The sequence below is a fragment of the Corvus brachyrhynchos genome, unplaced genomic scaffold (genome assembly GCF_000691975.1).
Source record: "Corvus brachyrhynchos isolate BGI_N302 unplaced genomic scaffold, ASM69197v1 scaffold3, whole genome shotgun sequence".
Classification (NCBI taxonomy): Eukaryota; Metazoa; Chordata; class Aves; order Passeriformes; family Corvidae; genus Corvus; species Corvus brachyrhynchos.
Genome location: NW_008237619.1, coordinates 3,274,356 through 3,295,553, shown reverse-complemented (window position 1 = coordinate 3,295,553; position 21,198 = coordinate 3,274,356). Strand labels below are relative to the sequence as shown.

The following is a 21,198-nucleotide window of genomic DNA, read 5'->3' as shown; positions in this document are numbered from 1 at the left end:
GACTTACTTCTATGCCTGGGGTGCATAGAGATCTTAAATACATTTCTGGGTAATGAATGAACACATCTCCATGCTAAAAAAATCCCAGTTCACAGTTCTGAAAGTGACAAGCTTTCAGGAGAGAGGCATTTCTTTAAAGCACCATTTTCTTGTGCAACATCCTGCTTGCAGTTTTCCTAGAAAAACATTGAGTGAAACTGGATGCTTTTACATCTCACTGATTGATTACTATGGGAAAAAAAGTTTTCAATTAACAGCTTATTGGCTGGCAAGCCTTTATCTTCTTGGTAGCACTTAGGTTAATGACAGGTTAATCTTCCTAAGACAGATCTGACACACCTCTTTTTCAGGAAATCAGAAAACCAATAAAACCCTTATCAGTTCACATGTGGCCACATAATGCCTCTCTACTACTTGCTGCTAGTAGGACCAGGCATTATTTTATCAGGCTAAATCAATATTTCACGTAATCTTCAGCTGGAGTCAACAATAGGGAAAAACAAAAAAACAAGAATGCAAACAATCATGCTCATACTCAATAAAGTTGCAGTGAAAGGAGGATAAATTAAATGCAAGGGGATAAATGTTTCTCAACCTTTTTGAGTGATCAATGTACATCCTGAAGCATGAAGACTAACAACATCTATAAGTTTTTACCCCAGCCAGTTTAACTAAAAGCATTACTCATGCCATGCCTTATAATTTAGACTTGTATTAACATACAGCTTTATTTACTGCTCTCTGGCATTCTATTTCTTCTAGCACAACAGAGAAATGTGGGGCAAGGTGAATTATAGGAGCTGTAACATCGCATTATTTTCCCAATTGTATATACATTAACGTTCTGATCCCTTTCAGGAATGAAATCTGTAGTGAGAGAGGCCTGGTCTCTATCCAAGACAAAGCCATTTGCTTAGTTCACACAGACACCCTTCCCCTGTCTTTAATCGTTCAAGATGTATGTGTGGGTGGAGTTTTCAGCCATCTGAAATAAAAGCACTTCTATCTTTTTGACACTTGAGGGAATGTGAGAACAATCTAATTGAAGAAAAGTTAATTTTTTGTTCTGAATAAAAAAAGGCAGCAAAGTACAATGAGCTGTCTCTAAAATGGTTTGGGAGCTATTCTAATGGAAAAACATAAATATAATAAAACCTTCACAGATGCAATCCAATTAGTCCTCTTGTCAAAAGCATGACCTGCAGTAGTGTAAGAGGTTATTGCCAAATCTAAGAAGCTTTAATCCTGAGTTGATCCAATCACCATAATAAAATTACGACGGCAGAAGATGAGCTTCATCATCATTTGTGTGCTAAAAGATGAGTGGAAGTATTTGTGTTTCAGCAAACAAATGGCCTTTTCCAAAGCACTTGCTAACTATACTCTATAAGCCATACAGGTGCTCCTGAATTTGGTATTTCACGCAGCCTTTGTCAACAGCAGTAAGAAAAGTAAACGTCTTGCTCTCAACTCTGAACTGGTTTCAAAATGAAGATGTTAAAACATGTAGCCAGTATCTATAATTACAAGAAAACTTTTCACTGAGAAATGAGATACAGTAACATATATCACCATATTTGCAATTTTAAGATCAGTATACAGGGTAAAGGTCCTAGGAGACCAGTTTTTTAATAGACACCAAATTCTGCATGCTTGAGGGAAAAATATTAATGGCTCCCTGAATGACCACTATGACAATTGTGTTTTGATGTGCAGCAAATGTGAGTGAAACAATAGAGAGTTACATGAAAATAGGTGTGTAACAACAGCAAAAGGAGTACACACCTCTTTCTGGGAGACTTGGATATTTTTCCAGGGAAGTTAATGTCCATTGAAGTGCTAAGAAATGCCATAATTTATACACTGAAACCTAACCAAACCAGGTCAATATTAAATGTGTTAATTCTTCCTGTAATGCCAAATACCACTTACAGAATACAGAAGTTTCTGCAACTGCACCTTAGGCTGCTCTTTGTTTGATCTGATTTTTTGGTCTTCCCTACATGGTATTTAACAGAAAAGATTTAAAAAAAAATTTATTTTACTGTATTTCCTCTTCCATGTGCCTCCATGTGTCAAATGACAAAGGGAAAAACTTGTGTTTCAGTGACACTCTTGCCTGTGTACACAAACGATCCCCTGGGAAAAATCAGTGGTTCTTTAATTACATAAAAACTACCTCAGAATTTGAAATGAGGTTTCTCATGTTCTTGGAAAGCACAAAAGCATTTACTATACACACTCAAACAGCATTTTAAGGCCAGGGTTTGTTTTGTTTGTGCAAGAACCCTTTTAAAAATACTGAGAACAATTTCTCTTTCAAAAAACTTACTCTTCAATGAGTCTGAAACAAGCAAGATTCAGTACATGGGGCCTCCTTACATCAGCCCCTGCTTTGTCACAAATGCCTTTCAGAGGTCTGCCTTGCCTTAATCTCTCAGTATTTAGTGCACGAAGCTTTAGTGAAGCTACCATGGTGGCCCAGCACCTTGAGAGCATCACAAAACCCAGCTCAGTGGCAGCCCAGGAGACAGCTGTGGTGTGCAGACCTGTGTGACTCTCACCTGCATGCCTCTTCCACAAGGTGCATGTGTCAGCCATCGAGCAGGGCTCACAAAGAAAGAATTTGCCAGACTTCTGATTAGGTCTGGCAAATCAGTTTTGATAGCATTTGCACAATCTTCACTGTTTCAAAACCACGTTTGAAACTGCTTGGTTACAAAAGAAACACTTTGCCAGTGCAGAGCTAAAGGTAAGGTGGGGAATGAGGGACTGCAATACTGTATCTCAGGAGCAAGGGGATGATCCCCACGGTTCAAAAAGAAAACACAATATGCTCATCATCCAGGTGATCTAGTTTTCTTTGGAGATGGAAAGTCTTTATCCTGACTATGGTACCTTTTAGAGTCCACTTTTTGCATGTGGCCCTTTTCCCCTTACATTTCTGGGCAGAGAAATGACAGAATTGATCCCTCAAGTAAAATTCGTTTGGTGCTTGCTTTTGTGACCATCCATGTACTCCTCAGAGAAAGGAAGAGGCCAGCTATGCTGAGATCTGCACCACTTCTGCTTGGTTAGTCTACTTAAGAGTTATCCCTGTTTGATTTTACAGAGTAACTCATGAATAAGTGCAAAGTTTGACTTTTTCTAGTTCCCTGCTAACATTAAATGGGTTTCCAACCAGGTAGACAGCCCCTGTGAGACACAGCATGATTTTTTCTGGGGACGAGTTTCTATTTTGCACAATGTAAAGCCAAAAGCCGATTGTGTGCATGGAGTATTTTAATTTTTATTCTAGCACTGTTTCGTTAGTATTTGTCAGAAAGCATGAAACCAAACAAAGACATTTGTTCATGGGGCTATGCTGCCTCCAGAATGAAGACCTAGCTGTTTGTGGCCCTAGTGAAAAGCCCTCTAGGAAAAAGGTGCACAAAATTTAGGCACTTAATTATGTATGCCTGTCATTAAATAGTAAAGACTCACTGAATGACTGTTCAAAAGGTTAGCGAGTGACATTTTAAGTTAATGCTCAGATTCAGCATGCCCCCTGATGTAGCAGCACAAAGAAACAACTACAGAAATAAGCTGCAACCCGCCTTTCCAAATGTCTAACTACCCTTATAAAAAAAAAGGTCACTTCAGCTGTGGACACCTGCTTTCTCAGAGATCATTCACCCTGGGTCTGTTCTGGTGACATCAAACCACCTTTCCCATGCAGGGCAAACATACAGACTGCAGGCATACAATTTCCTGGGCATTACCACCTGAACTCTGTATTTTCTGTTTTTAGGAAACTTAGGAAATGAGATTATGAAATGTCCCTTCACTTTTTCTTCTCAAAGGTCTTGAGGTTGGCTGTTAACTAAACTCTCCAGAAGACTGGAGGATGAGCAGAATGAAAATTTATCAAATAAAAATACTTATCAAAAATGGGAATATGACATGAGCAGTTTGAATGGTAAATTTTCATAGATCACACTAGTCCAACACTAAATTATATCTCTCCTTGGGATTCCTTAAGAGCTATTTTGCATACATTTTCCACACATAGAAAACACGTTATGCGCAGAAGGTATTTCTGTAATATTCTTTGCATGAAGAATACTGGCTTTGTAAGAGTGGTCACTCAGCATAAAATTCTGTTTGGACTTTCTTGATGGAACAAATGCATGTATCAATTTTGTAAGTGTGAGGCCAAAATACTACAGGTAAATTTGTGATCTGGTTCAGCCCAAGGGCCCTTCTCACCACCTAGTCTGTTCCCAGAAGTGCTATAAGAAAATTCTAAAGGGAGAACAGGAACATATTACCATATGTAACATTGCTGTAACAGCTTTCAGCTACTTTCAGCTGATTTTTTTTACGTGAAACTTCTCTCCATTTAAAAAAAAAATAGCTAAAGTATGTTTATACATGAAAATGAACACAAATTCTCAAAAATGTGAATGCATTTTTACTTCCTTTCTGGGAAAAAAGTTAGTATCACTTAAACTATGTGCTACAATGGCTATTGTCTCTTCTTTTTTATCTTTTTCTTTCCTAAGAATAAAGGTTTGCACTGCATTTTGAAAAGTATATATTATGCATCACTTTTCTGCATTGTGCTATCACTACATTTTAGGAATTCATTTACTATTCTTTGATAAGTGATTTAATTCCAAGAAGCATGCAATAAAGAGCTTAACCCCTCTTCACTTGAAAATCCTCAAAAGATTTTGTCATTCAAGAGAGAATTTAGAAAAAATGGACTCTAGCAAAAGCAATGATTCTTTACTTGAAAAGGCTGTGTGTCTTGGGGTGACTTTTTGATGTATATCCCATATCGCTGCCCTATGCCCAGAAATTAATTTTTGTGCCTTTCTATGCCTTTAAACTGAGCCTGAGAGGGGGGAAGAAAAACTGAGCAAAACCTTTTCAAAGCAGTTTGCAGCTTGTTCAAGGTCACACAGAGATAAGAGACTTTTTTCAACTGTGGCAGGACAGCGAGAGGGAAGGGAAGCACCCAGCTTGCTTTTCTTTCCAGCCAGCTTTCAGCAGCTTTTTTTCCTCAGCTCCTTTTCCTCCGGAGAGCTAAACTTTTGTCTTCCTGGGACTTTGTTTTTTTCCTTTTCTCTCTGCTGGACTGTTTCAACATCAGAATACATTGGGAGGACTTTCCACCGAGTCCTTGGCCCTGGAGGTGGGCCCACCACCCTGTCCCAGCTCCAAGGAGGGGGGAAGAGAGAGACTACGGAGGGACTCTGAAATTTTCCCAAGTTTCTCTCAGCAGAGCAAGAGGTTTTATTATTTAGCATCATAATCCCTTTTCCTGTGTGTTTGTTAAATAAATAGTTTTTATCTCTTTCACTTTCCTTCAAGGAAAATTTTTTTTTCTGAACCTGGGGCGGGGGGTGGTTGTAGCCTGCCTTCTCTCAGAGGATATATTTCTAGATTTTGCCAAACTGGAACACTGTGGTATAAAGAAGTAGTATAAAGCCACCATGATAAAATGCACACGTTTGTCAAAATTCCTTTGGATCCATGCACAGCTGAAGTGTTATTCCTTATTCCTTTGTACAGTGGAGAAACCATTTATCTTAACTGCAAGGGTCCTTTGAAGGTATTACCACCAAGATAAAGGGAAATTCAGAAGATGTAGTTATATTTAGATTTTTCAAGAGCAATTGGCAAGGGATTTCAATCAAAGAAGGTACAATAGAATATGGAATAAAAGAGCTGTCCAAAGAACAAAAAGAAAAGCTTCATAGCAGGAAGCTTTCAGTTCAGCAGAGGTGGCTCCAATACCTGCACCTTTTCTATCCTCCGGAGAGGCAGTTCTAGGAGCTAGAGACTGCCCTCAGACTGAAAAGCCAATAGTTTATATAGTTTAGATAAATGTGAGATATACTAAGAAAAAAATATTCAGTATGGCAGTAACACAAGTGTATCAAGTTAACTGTTAAAGTAAAGTTTCAGCACTTGTATGATAGCTGGTTCTTGGTGATTCATGAAACCTTTATTTGCTTCATTTATGGACCATCAGTGCATTCCTGTATTCTACATGCTCTAAACTCTTAACTTTACTAAATCCTTCTTTCATAATTCTTTTGGGAGAGCTAACAACTTGGCATAAATGAAGCAGGATTGAGTAAGAGCTGCAAACATTGGGCTAAATAGAATGTAGAGATTATGCTACTAGGCAATTAAATACCAAGATACAGAAGATATGCACAACAAAACCAAAGTAATCAATGCTGGAATAGACAAACTTCAGAACAAAAAAGAAGACTAGATGAAGACAAAAGTAATCTGTTGGTTAACTTGGTGAGAAGCAACAATCCCGAAAGAAATTTTAAGGAAATAATACTAAGAACAGAAGAGGTGTGCATTTGGTAAACAGAAGGAGAAATTCTGAAATACAAATAATTTGACTTGTAACTTAATTTATTGGTAATTTCTGATCAATGTATCAACTATATAGGGAGATGTAATTTGTTCTAGAGAAGAAAGAAATATAAATGGAAACTTTGATATTGAGGAACTTGTTTGTAAACCCCTTAAGAAGAGCAGAAAAATTATCAAATATACAGATGAGCTGAAGGGATAAAAGAGAAGAGTATTACCAGCCTTGCAAAGAACATCACAAGAGCTGGAGTCAATGTGCTTTCCTGTAGCTGGAGTGATTTCAGCTTTTCTATTAGAAACAGATTCAAAAATAATCAACACAACTACTGACCATTCTTATGTGAGCATATTTCTGGCTGACGACTTGTGCAAGACTTGAGATGTGTCCAAGAATCTGATTCTTATATAAACTGTAGTCAGAAATCCTTAATAAACCAAACAGATTTTGCCCAGAGTGCAGTGGTGAAACCCTAAACAAAACTAACTTACCTGAAATGATGTGACTTGAATGGAAAATCTGACGAAGCAACAGGTAGATAGATGTCACTATGGAGATAAAAAACACATGGGCTATGAGACTGAGGACAGGCAAAAAGGGATAATTCAAACAGGATAGCCAAAAATGCAGTTAACAGTGAAGCAGAGAGAAGCGTCCATGATGTAGAAGGAAAGCCTGATCTTCTGAAGTGAGGCATAATGGAGTGAGTGGAGTTGGGAAAGAAAATGAGAGTGAGAAGATACCAAACCATACCCTGCAGAACACCTGCAAGTCATGAGTAATGGTAGAATGGTGCACTCTTTAATTCCCACTTTACCAAAGAGCTGGAAAGAAAGCAAACATTTAAGAAACAGTGTGCAAAATCCATCTTCTTCAACTACACATGTTCAAAGAGATAAAAGCACAAATGGGTCCCAGCAACGGAATAAGACTCTTGAAAAGAGAGCGCTTACTGCTCTGGAAAGAGAAGTCCCTCTTTCTGAAGGAAGCTCCAATAGCTGTCCCTCTGTCACAGAGCAGGCTCTGGAGGTGCAGCCCTGTTCCACTAAAGAGCAGGTGGTGCCAAGGCACAAACACTGCAGCTCCAGCTGCTGCAGGGGGCAGAAGGGTTTGTGTGACACTGCACAGCTGTGAGCAGACAGTGCAATGGACACAGGAGAACTGAGTTCATATGGATTAACTAAATCAGCTTCATATTCGCTTGTGAGGCTGTAAAGACAAATAAAATATGAAATATTTTCCTGTCCTTTTATCGCTACCTAGCAATGGGTAGAAATTACCTGAGGTGCTGTGTCTTCATTGTCTTCATCTCTGATTATTAATACCAACTCTGTCAAGCATCTTCTTGGAAAATAGCAGAATAGTTTGAAACAGAGCATAACATGACAGAAAGATGGAATGAGGTAGTCTAAAAATGAACATGCTAAGTAATTTTTAGAACTATGCAACCACTGCATATCTAGTCGATAAGGAAAATTTCAACTGTTAAGACAGCAATTAGACATTAAATATATTTAAGGAAAGTCTTATGATCTCTTTTTCCCTCAAGAAAAGACAGATCCAGAAATCAGGATTAAAAAGAATGGTATTATGCATCACAAAATTATAATTTGACCAAACAGTAATTTTCTGTTCCCTAAATATGGCAGAAACAAGCAGATGTCCTTGTTCACACTATTAGAAGTTTGTTGATGAGAACAAGAACTTTGTCATCTGAAAAACACTAAGCTGTACAGTTTTGTGATGCAAATTCCTGTGAACAGCAGATGTTTATTTACCCCTTGTCCCTTCATCTAATGCAACAGTTCTTAATGGAAGAATTCTCCTTGGAAACCAAATGCTGGGCTTAGGCTCAAGATCCTGAAAGACATACTTGCATTTGAACTTTTTTTTGACCACTCCAGACTAAGGAAGACAATTCCATAGCAGCATTTAGGAAATGGCTTGGCTGTAAACTACTAATATATCCTATTCCTTAAAACCTAAAATCCCTAAACTTATTACTACTTTAAAGCAAACATTGACTTCTGTATTTCAGGTTTAGGAAGAAGAAGGTCTATGTCTTTCAAACTGGTCAACATCTGTTTCATTCCCAGCAAACTTGGTGTTTGGCAATAATTTCAGATGTTATTAGCATCTGCATTGCATTTGGATAAGAGGTTACAGCAGCTGATTGCACGTTCCTAATGCCTATATGAAAACTCCTGAGTTAAGAAAAATTTCAAAAGACATTCATACATTAAATGTAGTATCATTGTTTCAATGCTTGTACAATCAGAATATTTTTTGTGGATGGATTTAGAAACTTTTTGTAATTTTTAAAAAATTTTATTTTAATAAAAGGTGTGTTCAAACAAATAACCTTTAACTAGGCAATGGTAACCCCACAGTTCCCATGGTACAAGTACCATGTGGCCCACAATCCCTTTAATCATGCTGCTTTTTTTTTTCCCAGGAGATAGGGAGGGAAGGGAGCCCAGAAAATAAACAAAAAAATTCTGGTGCTCAGTTCTCAAATACGGACTGCGTTCAGCAGAACTTTTCAAAGACAAACCACAGATGAGTCGAAAGCTGGATAATCTTCAAGTAACAGCTCACCTGGGACTGCAGATTTTCCAGTTGCTTTTGATGTATCTCAATTGACTCTCTTAAGATGATTCTTTTTGTCATTTGACAAATGTAGTAGTTTCTTCAAAGTGCTCAGAGGAATAGAGTGTAAGCACCCCAGTCTATCACACCTACAGGATATAGCCAATCAATACATGAGAAAGAAGCAGCAAGAGAAGAATATTATGTGCTATCATTATCTCGCATTACCTGGCAAGAAGTTATCTTTAATGATTTAAAGCACAGCACTGTTCTCACACGGTATTGTTCTCCAGAGTGACTGGAAGAAAGGCTTTGTTTTATACAATAGATCCTTCTCTGAATGCACTCCGCATCATTCCTGTTAACATCAAATGATAAAGCAGGCATTTTTAATTTTAGCTGTCAGCTCTAGGAAGCATACGCTTCTCAGAGACAGGCACTGCATGCACAGTACCACTGGTTACTAGGTCTGCAAGAAAGGCTAGTTGTTAATTGCACTGAAGGCAGGTAAAGGTCACTTTTTTGTAAAGATGGTGCTAAAATTATACAGCCAGAATAAAGCACTGATGTGAAGAGACTGGTTGAGCATCACAGGGACAACAGCTTTTCCATGTCACTTAGTTTCTTTTAGTAGAGCAACCAGAAGCAAGGTTTCATTTGATATTTTGTTTGCAAAGTTAATTTTCAGACTAGAACTACACCATGCATACAGGTCTCCATCATGACTTTGTACCCTCTGCCCAAAGAAAAGGGTCCCCAGCTCTCGCCATGGACAAAAAACGGGGATGTATGTCTCCTCCACTTCCCACACAGAACAGTTTTTGATAAGATCCCACAAAGCTGCCTGGTTTTCAGTCACATATCCATTTACCCTCAGCAGAATGAGGCCCTGGGAACTGAAACTATGAACACGAGAGAAAGAATTGGGTGACTCAAAAGTTTAAGTTCACTGTTAGGCTGGGTCCAACAGCAGCCATCAATATTTGGTGTATGTTTGCTGAGATGGAACAAAACCACACCCTATTATTAGGTCATGAGAGTGAACTCATCTGAGGGAATTTGCTGTCAGCTGTGGCTTGTCAAAAGATGCTGTGTATTTTACTCTCTATAGCTATGTATAACGGTATATTTATGCATTAACAGAGCAAATCAGAAACACAAAAGGTCATTCAGCTTCCACACGTGCTTTTACTGGGTGTGATTTATTACTGTAGCAACACTGAAGCTAACCAATGGAGAAACAGCTATGTCAAAAGGACTCAAGTGATGAATTAGAAGATTCATTTCCTCCAAAGCCCTGGGGATTTTTGCACAAGTCCTTAGAACCTCTGCCTTCTACACTAGAGGAGTATGTTTGAACTCTCCATGTAAGACATTAATCTGGGGGCAACCAGAGAGAGCAAACCAAAGCAGTTACCAAATTATTGTAAATGTGGGAGCTAATATCTAACCCTGTGCCCCATTTTTTTATTTCTTTTGAATAACATGCATCCTTCATGACCAATCATTTCTTGGACTTTGTATTAATTTAACATATCAAGATGAATGTAAGCAAACAGCTTACATTCAAAGCTCCAGAGCAGCCCATCAGAGAGGAGCCTGCTTTTCATATTCCTTGACCTACTACCACATCCCACAATGGGTAACATTTAGGGTGGATGAAGTGCCATGACTTGAAGTGTGAGAGATGATGATGGCCCATCCAGGAGTAGGAATGACTGAAACCTGCTGTCAGCCTTCTCATTAAAAAGCCAGGAACTGGGACCACAAATCCTTCGAGGACAGAAAATATGGTGCCATAGAAATGACATGACATATAAAAAACTGGCTGAAGTAGTTCCAAAATGTTTCCAAGAGTGATGTCCCCAACATGAATCACATTACTAAAGAAGATAACATATATAATTCCGTAGCTGGTGCAGTGTAGCCCTGGTGCCCAGTACATACTGTATTGCCATGCTAGCAGCACTATTGAGTTTGCAAGGCCTCAGGACAGCAGCTTTTCAAGTTTACTTTGTCTCAACTTCTCTTGATCTGCCTGCAATTTCCCAGCTTAGCTATAACAGAATTTCTTCTAATGACCATGTGGTGATGCTGAATTTGCTGTATTTTTTCTTATCTTAGTATGGTACAATAGTTTTATCCTGATATTCTCTGTAAAAGACATGGCACGATAGCAGAGACCTTGGAAAGCAGGGACACAGGAGATGGTCTAGAGAAGTGCAAGCATGGGATGGTAAGAGATGGGACAGTCTCACACAGGAGCCCCAGCACTATACACAGCTCACCAGTGCTCAGCTGGAGAAATGCAGACTGAGAGCTGAGCAAAACCTCATGCAGAGGCACAAAGAGAATGGAGAACAAACATGCAGCTTGTTGGAGTAGTGGAGGGGAGTTCACTGCTTTTTCCCTGGAGCGTCTCTGGCAAGAGTTCGCTTCAGGTGCAGCCACATAGCATGCTAGCAAGCTTCTCCCTTTCCCCTGTGTAGCTGTTCAGGCGCTGATATCACACACACACACACGCTCAAGCCAGATAGCTCAATATTACCAGGGACAAAGAGTCAGGAGGGCTCGCTGCATGGTAAATTCCTCGATTGAGGTTTACTCCGTCCTCGGCAGAGGAAGCCAGAGACGAAGCCGAAGCAGGCTGCGCGTAAGCAGACTTACACAGTGTCACAGAGCCAGTGATGTGAGGGCACGGGGGCGGTACAAAGGCGGGACCAGGGAAGGGAACCAGTGAGGGGAGGGAAAGGGCAGAGCCGGGAAGCAGGTCAAGCATGCAGCCGCACAGGTCGCTGGGAGATGGACTTTTCCTTTAACCAGGGTCTGGGGTGTGTAGGGTTACAATTCATTCCCAAGACATTGTGGGAGAGGCTTTTCCTTTCTTTACAGAAGTAAGAAGGCTATTTCAAACATCTGACTTTTTCCACCAGCTCTCCAGCCCCTCAGCCATCACAGCTGCTGGCTCGGTGACCCCAACAGCTTGTGTGAAATAGACCGTGGATAGGAAATTCAGCTGCACCATGAACTACTCAGTAAAGAGGAAGCAAGGTGCACGACACATTAGCAAACACAGAAATATTACCTCAAGAAGCTCCCAAGATGAGAAGGGAGAAACCAAAAATATCATATTCTTCATGGCCAAAGATTTGAGCTGCATGATTCTCTCTTACTTCTGAAAGCTTCAATGCCCAAGGGGCACTGGAAGGCTGAGCATAATATCAGGAGAAGTAGCAGATACTAGGAAGCAGGAGTATGACAGCTCTATACTATTCAATTTCTTTCTTTTAAAGTACTTATTTTTTCCATGATGACTTCTGTGGGCTTCTGTGGGATAATAAACGTTATTTAATTAGACAGGTAATTTTCCATTTGGACTTAAAATAAATTCTTGGCATTACACATAACGTGCTTCTTCTTTTGCCCTTAATTAAAATGTGAGGGTAATGATATGTAGGTATGGTTTTGCTTACAGAGGCGATTCCATGCCAGGATTTTGCATTATTAGTATGTGTTATTCAAAATAATAATAATTTCCTTCCTTCACCCATCCAAATTTAAAAGCAAAACTGCTCAAACATGTGATTTTTTTTCCTGGTAGATTTTTTGTAAGTCCACTGATATCTAGCAGTAGTTTAAATGCCTACACTCTTCTGGTTTCTACTTGGTCAAAACTGAGTTAATTTGTTGTTGCATACAGTCTGTTTGTGTGACTTAAGCAGTAATATAGGGAGCAGAATATTTTCTAAATATTTTATTATATTTAAATAAAGTATAAAATATTTTCTAATATTTTTCTTCCTATGTGACAGGAAATCAGTATTTTTCTAATTATCAGTCCAGCGTCTTAAACATACTTGAGAAATGACTAACCAGTAAATCTGCTGTCAGAATGTCGTATTGCAATTCACATTGCTGGCTTTCATTTCCACTCCATTGAATTCCAACACTCTTAGTGTCACAGAAATCACAGAAATGCACAAAGAATTGTGCTACTGTTGTGGAAGCAGCAGCTCAACAGCTTCAGCTCTGGCTAACTTCCTGTTCCACTGGTTTTGCGATCAATTTTTGTGATTAATTACATTTGAATTCAAGTGCCCTGGGAAAATCAGACAGATATTAAATTTTAGGACTTGTAATTTGTTATTCAAGTCACCGTGTCTTTCTGAATCTGAAAATGAGTACCTTGCATGCCGCTTTGAGGTTGAGCAGTGTGAGGTTCTGATGATATAAGGCAAATTCTGGTGAGCTCTGTACATTTAATGTTTACCAATAGTTTTTCTGTGTCACAGTGGAGACTTTTCTGCCACTGATCCAGGCTGAGCATTAAGTGCAAGTACAAGTCAAATATTCAGTTCTTCTGTAACAACTTTCAATCTTTTGTGTATGAAAATATATGTATCTAATGGATGAAGAAAACAATTTTATATTTTGACTCTACACTGAAGCAGAGGACCATATATGAGATAGAGACATTTAAAATTTCATACACCATCTGTATCTTTTTCCTTTTTAACTGTAAAGGTAATTTAAATGTCACATTCTTCACTCTTACTGTTATTACAGTAGTCTCCTTCATGAAAGCAGATGACTTAACCAAGAAAATACTGTATTTCAGAGACATTGAGGGGAAAGAATACCTACCCTGTTACAGGAGGTTTTCCTTGAAGATGCCTCTTACTAAACTTTTGACTTGGAACACCTGTCTCCTCAGTTCTTCAGAATGGCTTGGGCTGCACTTGTTTATCTGTGTTATGATAAACTGAGACATAGGAATAGTTTCCTATTATAAAGTCAGTAGGTCAAGCTGACCATCTGCAAAGTAAACATTTCCATGGGATGGCTGGAAGCTGTAAAAAAAAGAGGTTGAAAATTAAACCTGAACAAAACTAGCAAGACCTCTGTTCACAGTATGTTGCTCATATGAAGAGTCCATCCTTGCGTGCCCCTGGTAGGCAAGGAAGGAAGAGTGAGACAACTTTAATGGGAGTACACTTTGCAAGATAATACTTGTAAGAAGAGTTTAGAGGGTTAATTTAGAATGATGATTAATGTTAGATTTAGGTGGTTAGACTTAGATTAAAAATTTTGCCTCTGTTCTCCTGTTCTTGAAGTAATGAGTTCTGGTACACTACAATGCTCTGAACTGCTGTGGTCTCTCGTGTGTCTTCAGAAGAGAACAAACAAAAACTGACAGAAATGAAATCAGCAAATCGCCTTTACAAAATGTTGACAAAATTTTTTAGGCAGGGATGAAAAATGAAGAAAGATAGCATTAAGAAATAGAACATAGCCTATGTTGAAAGAAGCAAACAAGAGAGCAGCACTGTATTCTCGAGGTGCTGGAAAGAGCAGAAGCAAGATGTTTTATTTTTATAATTTTTAAGGGTACTACCTTGCTAGATTCTATCTCTGTTTCACTTTATATAGTTCCAATTGGCTCACCACAATGAGCAACAATGGGGACTGCCTGGCCTCATTAATACCGAGTTGCCTCTGAGGCTTTCACAGACCATTTGTCACTTAAACTGTAAACATGTTCCAGAATGAAGCTACCCCCTTTGGGTTTAAAAAAACCAAACAAACCAAAATCCCAAAACCAGCCAGTTATCCTGTACCTGAGGAACATGTTTGAGTAGTTTTCAGAGATTATGGTTGAAGAATGTACACATGGGAAGCAAATTTTATGCATATCAAGAAGCACACCTGGACAAGAGGCTAACTGAAGCAAGTAGCTGCCAGGACACAGGCCTGTGTGACATTATGCTGCCCTTCAAGGGCTTTCTTCCAGAAGCTACAAAAGCATCAGGGTTGTCTTTTTTTCAGTTAAATACCTACCTGATGTAAGGGTTGCAGCAAGACTGATTATCTCATTTGTGCTAAGTTTGCTGAAAATCCTTAAACACACAGGAAGCATCTCTTCATCATTAAACTCCACTAGGTAAGTTGTGAACTCCTGCATACCTGTAATTTGAAGATGTGCTTTAAGTGCCTAGTGTGAAATAGAAATGGAGATGTATGCGTAGTAGAGCACTCTCCAGAGATGTGTTTTTATTTCTTTTCAAAATGACAGCCATTCCCACCTGCCCAAACCCCAAGGCACAAATGTAAGCAAAAGAAGACACTTTAGTATCAATTTGTAAAATATGTTCCCTAAAAACTCTCCAGTGCCATGGGAACTTTCAATCTACATTTTAACTAAATCATTTTTCTTGAAGCTAAATATATTCCAGTCTCCTGTGATGAAAAACAGTGGCAGACCAGGCAAGGTTTCCAAATGCAGTTCAGAAAGTTTCCGAAAACCTTTACTGAGGCATTCAAAATAAAATTTTGAGGCATTCTCATCAATTTAATAGGCATGTCTGTATCAAAGCAATTAATGAGTCCTAAATTATGTAAATACTTTGTATATTTAATTTAGGGCTTAAATTCTACATATTTTAACTCCAAAACATTTATAAACCGACCCACTGGCATTTAGGTTTGGAAAATTAATTGTTGAGAATCTCAAGATCACAGAAAACAAGGGAAGATTTACTGTCAAAAAATACAAAGCCAAGTAAACTTCCAGAAAATCTTTCTCATCTTCCCATTGTGTCCAAGAGAGTGTGTCTCAGAAGAATGAAAAGATAATTTTGTTTTGGTGAAGATATGGAGCACATAGCACAGGAAGTGTTGATAAGTGGTATGGCATACACAGGTATAACATGTTTTCTTACTCTAGGTTTGTAGTTCATTGAGAACTGCTCAAAATTCTGTCCTGGTCCCAGGTGAATGGACTTGGCTGCCCAGTTATCTGGATGTCCAGACAGTTCTGTCAATTTACGTTCTGCACAAAAAGTTTGCAATTGCTGTACAGCATAATGCGTCAAAGGCAGGAAAAGTTAATGACAGCACACCTGGTGTGACTGTTTCCCCTGCAGTTACCACTCTTGCTCCTTGTGACAGCAGAACTGGTAGTTCATTGCCCCAGTCCAGCCCCTCTCCTATTAAAACATCCTTGGGTGCTGCACATATGGCCAGGTTAGCTATGGGCCTCTGTGCATCTTTTGAAGCAGGGACTTTTGCTTAATTTTGTGCTTTACCAAAGCCAAATTGCTTTTGAGGTGATCCATATGACTCAGCAACTCTCACTAGTTTTCTAAATCCCATAAGCAACCAGCAAACAAGCCATAATGCTGCACCCAGTGTTAGTAATGCAGCCTAAAAAGATGAGCAGCACCTTCTTCTCCACTCCACATTACTGTCCCTGATATCCCAGGGTGTGCTTGGCACAGGCGTCCGGACTCTCAGACACAGGTCAGAGCTGTGGGGAAGGCACCAGAAGTGGATTCTGATGCACTGGGATGAAGTAAGCAGGAACCTCACTTCAGCTTTTATGATTTATACACTGGAGCACTGGAAGTATTTTATTCCTCTCCCCCTTTTTTGCCAGCTACTGTTGAGGCCATGGCAATGATAATTGTCTTTTTTTTTTTTTTTTTTCTCCAGAGTCAAACTAACAGATGAAAGTGGACAAGAGGAAAAAGGTAATCAGCCAGAGAAACAGACTAGGGCTGTGTTTAGTGGGTGGAATCAAAAATACGGAGACTTAAGCCTATCAATATATTTTCAGACACTTGTGTAATAATAGCAATTGAGAGCTTTTATAGCTACACAAATCTGTCAAACAACTACTTCAGTGATATTTCAGGAGGGAACTGGGCAAAAAGCTTTTTACAGAGGTTTCAGGGAGTTCTGTCACACCTGATCTATGAGATACTGCTTTTAAGTATTGCAACAGCACCTCTGTGCCCAAGGTGGAAGAGGGAGGGCTATAAGGGAAACCTAAGCTGAAATAGAAAAGACAGGAACTCTTCTGAGGCAGCCAAAAGCTCCTCCCCAAAAGAACACTTTTGATGGTAGTGAAGGATGAGGAAACTAGACTCGGCAAGAAACAGAGCTGGGTGATGCAAGAGGCTCAAATGATGAAAAAAAAATTATCTGAAACAGAAGAAAGTTCCTTTTTAAAAGTGACAAATTCATGCTTATATTGAAAAAAAACCTCAACCTTAAAAACAGAACCTCATTATTCCACTCACGAGCATAGAGCTGAGGACTTAAGACCCTAAACAAAACCTAGTAACATGTTTTATTTATAAGAAAGCCATACTAAGATTGTTCATTACTTTCACTCCTGAGTTGTTATGAGAAAGCTCAGGTTTTATTCATACTGCATAAATTTGTAATACACATTGGAATTAAGAAATACTACAAAAACCAGATTACAGTCTTTAAAACATTGCTTTTACTTGGACACACCAAGGGTTTCAGCTAATTTGCATGGATATATAGGCAGATTTTATTTAAAATTTACATCTTTCTCTATTTGCCTTTCCTTTTTTCTTTCCTTGCTATTGGAACAGAAATGGCTTGATTTCACTGATACCAGAGCATCATATTGAGCAGGGAGGGTGTTCTTTCTCTCATTCTTGCCTGCACCTTTCTCCTCTCTTGATCAAGGGTACAAATGGGTTGCCCTTTAGGGTGACTCAGCTTCAACATCACCCAGCAGCCAGCTGCCCATTTAGGTTTGTATTTGCTTATCCCAGTCCTTCTGCTTCTTAAATTAAACACTGCTTAGGTCAAAAATAAACTGTCTGACCAGACAATGACCTTTCTTAGATCCCAGTTTAGCTTTTGAATTGCTAATATCCTTGTACATGAAATATGCCTCTTAAGAGGTGTCAGGGCATTTACTGGTCTTTGTTCCTACATATATTCCCAGGCAAGGTGACAGCTGCACAGCAAGTACATCGGTTATCTGGTTACCATTTATGTTCAGCACTCAAAAATTATCCAGAAATTGCCACGGGTACCATTTTTGACTTATGCCCTCTCCCTGTGCTTCCCTGCTACTTCACCAGGTATATTTAATGGATTAGCAATGACATCCAGAGAGAAAAAACCAAACAACATGAAAAACAAGAACCTAAGAAACCCTGCTCACCTGGGCCAAGTGACCACACTTGCTTGTGGCTGTGCCCTCCCAGTGTTCGACCTGCATACATTGCAAGGATGACACCGAGGGGCTTAATTGCCAGTAAAATCTGTGTATCAGGAGTTGCTCACATTACATCCAAAAACCCACCCACCTTAGCTATTACAGGAGCTCCAAACCCAAAGAAAACCAGCTGGAACCCAAAGCACTTGGAGCAGTGAATAAAGCAAGAACATGAAAATGTGTTGCAGATGAGAGAAAGGAAGAGTCTCTGGAGCCTGGGGAAGTAACAAAGATGCTACCTCTGCTTTTGTCTTGCCCAGGAAAAAACCCCAACTTGAAACAGCATAATCAGGAGTAACAACTTTGTAGGCAGGATGACTTGGAAGAAAGCAAGAACCAGTTAGTTCTTTTTTAGCTCTCCTACAATAGATTTTATCCTGGTATAATTTTAGATATCCCAAATTTTAGATATTCCAAATATTGGTAAATGTCTTGTCACCAACTAAAAATTGCTGTTTCCTGGGAAAGCACATGTAAGTTTTTTAGCAAGGTCTTATTATTAAAAAAACCCCAAATATAAACCTTGCTAAGATTGTGGCTTATTTTCAGGCTGTAATTTTTCATGCATTCTGATCACACAGATATTTTTACAATTTAAATATCCACCCTAAATTCTGTTTTCTACATTTATTCTGAATATTTGATAGCACTTCTTTGACTTACATAATTTTCTGGATAGTGAAAAATGAACACTTTTAATTTTTAAAAATATTTTTATGTATTTCCTGTTTAGTTTCTGTTGCCAAGCTGTGTTTGGAAAGAATTTGTTCACTGACATTGAATAGCTGTCAATGTGTAGGAGAAAATATTAGCAAAAGCAAGGAAAAAAATTACTAATCTACCCTTTCCGATAGCAAGAAAAGTCAGAGGCATCTGAATACTGGTAACTGATACAGAGAATATGAACACCAAAGAATTCCTACTGCAATCTTGATGAAAAATCAAAGCACTTGGCTGAAAGGGAAGATAAGTAGAGTTTTTAACAGATAACTGAGATAGCTTTAGATTTCAGGTGTTCTTCCAGAGAACACAAAGTCACAGCTCTGCTGAGGAGGAGATAAAAAGGCTCAGCATACCTACAGAATACTGGTGTCCTCATGGTATTCCCAAGGATATCTGAGATCTACTCTGAAGATGATCTGGCCAAGGAAGACAATCCAGGCTATTTCCTCCATGCTTTCCAAAAGAATACACTAAACAGATAAAAATATTCCTGACATTAGGGATTATGAGCCAAGCTTGTAATCGTAAAAATCGTTTTTTTAACAGAAAGTTGCAGAGAAGCAAGTACAGGCTGCACCCAGAAACCAGTACAGGAAAATACCAGCTGGAATCTAACAGCAGAATATTCCTCTCAAACCCCCCAGCTTTATAAAGTACCAGCGGCCTTGCCTGTTGCATGCTTGCTCTCCTAAGTGGCTTAGTGGCACCTGGGGGCTCCAGAACCTACTTTGACATAGTTTTGATTTAATCTCCCAGGCACAGGGGAAAATTTTCAGCGACACTTCTAACAAAGGGAACCAGAATGTAAGACATTGCTTTCTTTATGCATTACAATTATCCCAGAGCATTTTCCCCCTGTCCCTTAGATGGAGGAACCAATCTTTTAATATTTTGCATCCTGTCCTTGTTTCTCTTCAAGTTCCTGAGACATTCTTTCTGCACTTTCCTGTACAGATACTTTCTGCATTTTCCTGTACAGCTGAGCAGGCTATTTTTTCAAGGGAAGAAAAAGGAAAAGAAATGTAATTTTGCATCAAGTAAAACATAACAAGTTACATCCTCCTGTAAAAGAGAAAACAATCAGGATCTCATGGTGCTTGCAAAGCTACCCCATTTTCTGAAAGCTGACTCAGTGCTTGTTCATAATGTTTGTAAACTGGAAGCTGAATCAAAATAAGTTTAAAAGGCTGCCAAGTCTTTGCTCCCACCTTTCAGTAGAGGAGACGGAGCTGAAAGCAACAGCAGGATACACTGATGTTGGCATATTGAAGGAATTTTCTCTCCACAAAGAAAAAAGCAAAAACAGTCCTGTGAGCTGAGAAGATGAGAAGAAAATTGAAGAAATAAAACCAGTGACTTTGACAAGTAAATATAAAATAAACTGTAAAACACAGGTAGAAATGGCAGACTCCTTCCAAATACTGAGAAGTGTGAATACTGTGAAAAAATAATTTAGAAAGTAATTTAGTTCAACGCTTAGCAATTGTTTACCTACCTGCATCTATTGCTGGTCCTTCTTTTCCATGTTTCTATTAATTCAGCAAAGTCGTATATGTTTGCAGAGGAAAAAAGCCTTGCTGTTATCACCCCTAGAGAAACTGCAGAGAGAATTCTAGTCTGTGTACATAAACAGACAGGAGACTGTGGAAAGAAGTAAATAGGGAAAAAACCCATTTATTTGTTTTCTCCCACAATACAATTGATTTAAACATAAGGAAGTATGAAAAATTCAGTGCATGTAAACTTAGGGAAGTATAATCAGCCCAATTGCTTAAGACCTTGTCTTGGAGGATTGACAGAATTTGATCCCAAAGCTACTTTCAGCTTGGTAACAGTAAATATGTAATTAACAGCAAACTGCTCTGTTGATCTTCTCTGTCATTTAAGTCTAACAGAGGGATAATGTCAAAAACCTTTCCTTCCACTTGATATGGTTTGGAACAATTAGATTAAAAATAAACAGAGTGTTTTTCCAAAAGCCTGCCATTGTTGATTTTCCACAGGAATGTCCTGGGTCCCATAAGGCAGGTGTTGCTGCAGTGTATTAGAAATGAGAGGCAGCAGCTCAGGGTTTGTGTAAGAGACATTATGTACGCTACAGTGCCTCGCTGGGTTCATGCTAAAGAGCCGCTTCCCAGAGCTTTAATTGGCACTTAGCTTCTTTTACAGCTTGTTCGCCCAGACAACCTGCATCGTGTAGCCAGTTAAAGTGTAGCTGAGAGTATTACAAAGTACATCTTTACAGGAAATAGGAACATTTATTTGATAATTGGCATGAAAACTTGGCCATATTAGATTTAAAAGTCATTAGTTTTGCATCTGTGAGATGCTGAGTGCTTTTTCACCTCCGGGCACGCACAGCCACCAGGAGCACTAGCTAAACTGCCTGGAGGGACCTGTTCCATGTGAGCTGCTTGGTGCTGAATGTGGCTACAGCCACTGTAGATGGCGGAGGGGCCTC

General features: G+C 39.0%; 1 long non-coding RNA gene across 5 annotated transcripts in view; it reads right to left on the bottom strand.

Annotated features, from left to right (window-relative positions):
- LOC108446123 overlaps positions 1 to 21,074 on the bottom strand; it is a 30,073-nt gene extending 8,999 nt beyond the window's left edge. Inside the window, exons 1-9 of one of the 5 annotated variants that reach the window (XR_001861234.1) lie at positions 20,233 to 21,074; positions 19,091 to 19,207; positions 14,810 to 14,935; positions 13,616 to 13,821; positions 12,845 to 13,070; positions 12,057 to 12,298; positions 9,200 to 9,329; positions 8,981 to 9,120; positions 6,874 to 6,930 (exon numbers count right to left, since the gene is read on the bottom strand). This is a non-coding gene — a long non-coding RNA (uncharacterized LOC108446123). Of the gene's footprint in view, positions 1 to 6,873; positions 6,931 to 8,980; positions 9,121 to 9,199; positions 9,330 to 11,519; positions 11,675 to 12,056; positions 12,299 to 12,844; positions 13,071 to 13,615; positions 13,822 to 14,809; positions 14,936 to 19,090; positions 19,208 to 20,232 lie in introns of those variants that run through there. The other 4 variants (XR_001861231.1, XR_001861235.1, XR_001861232.1 and 1 more) reach the window with 4 other exon arrangements.
- Positions 21,075 to 21,198: the final 124 nt, after the last annotated feature.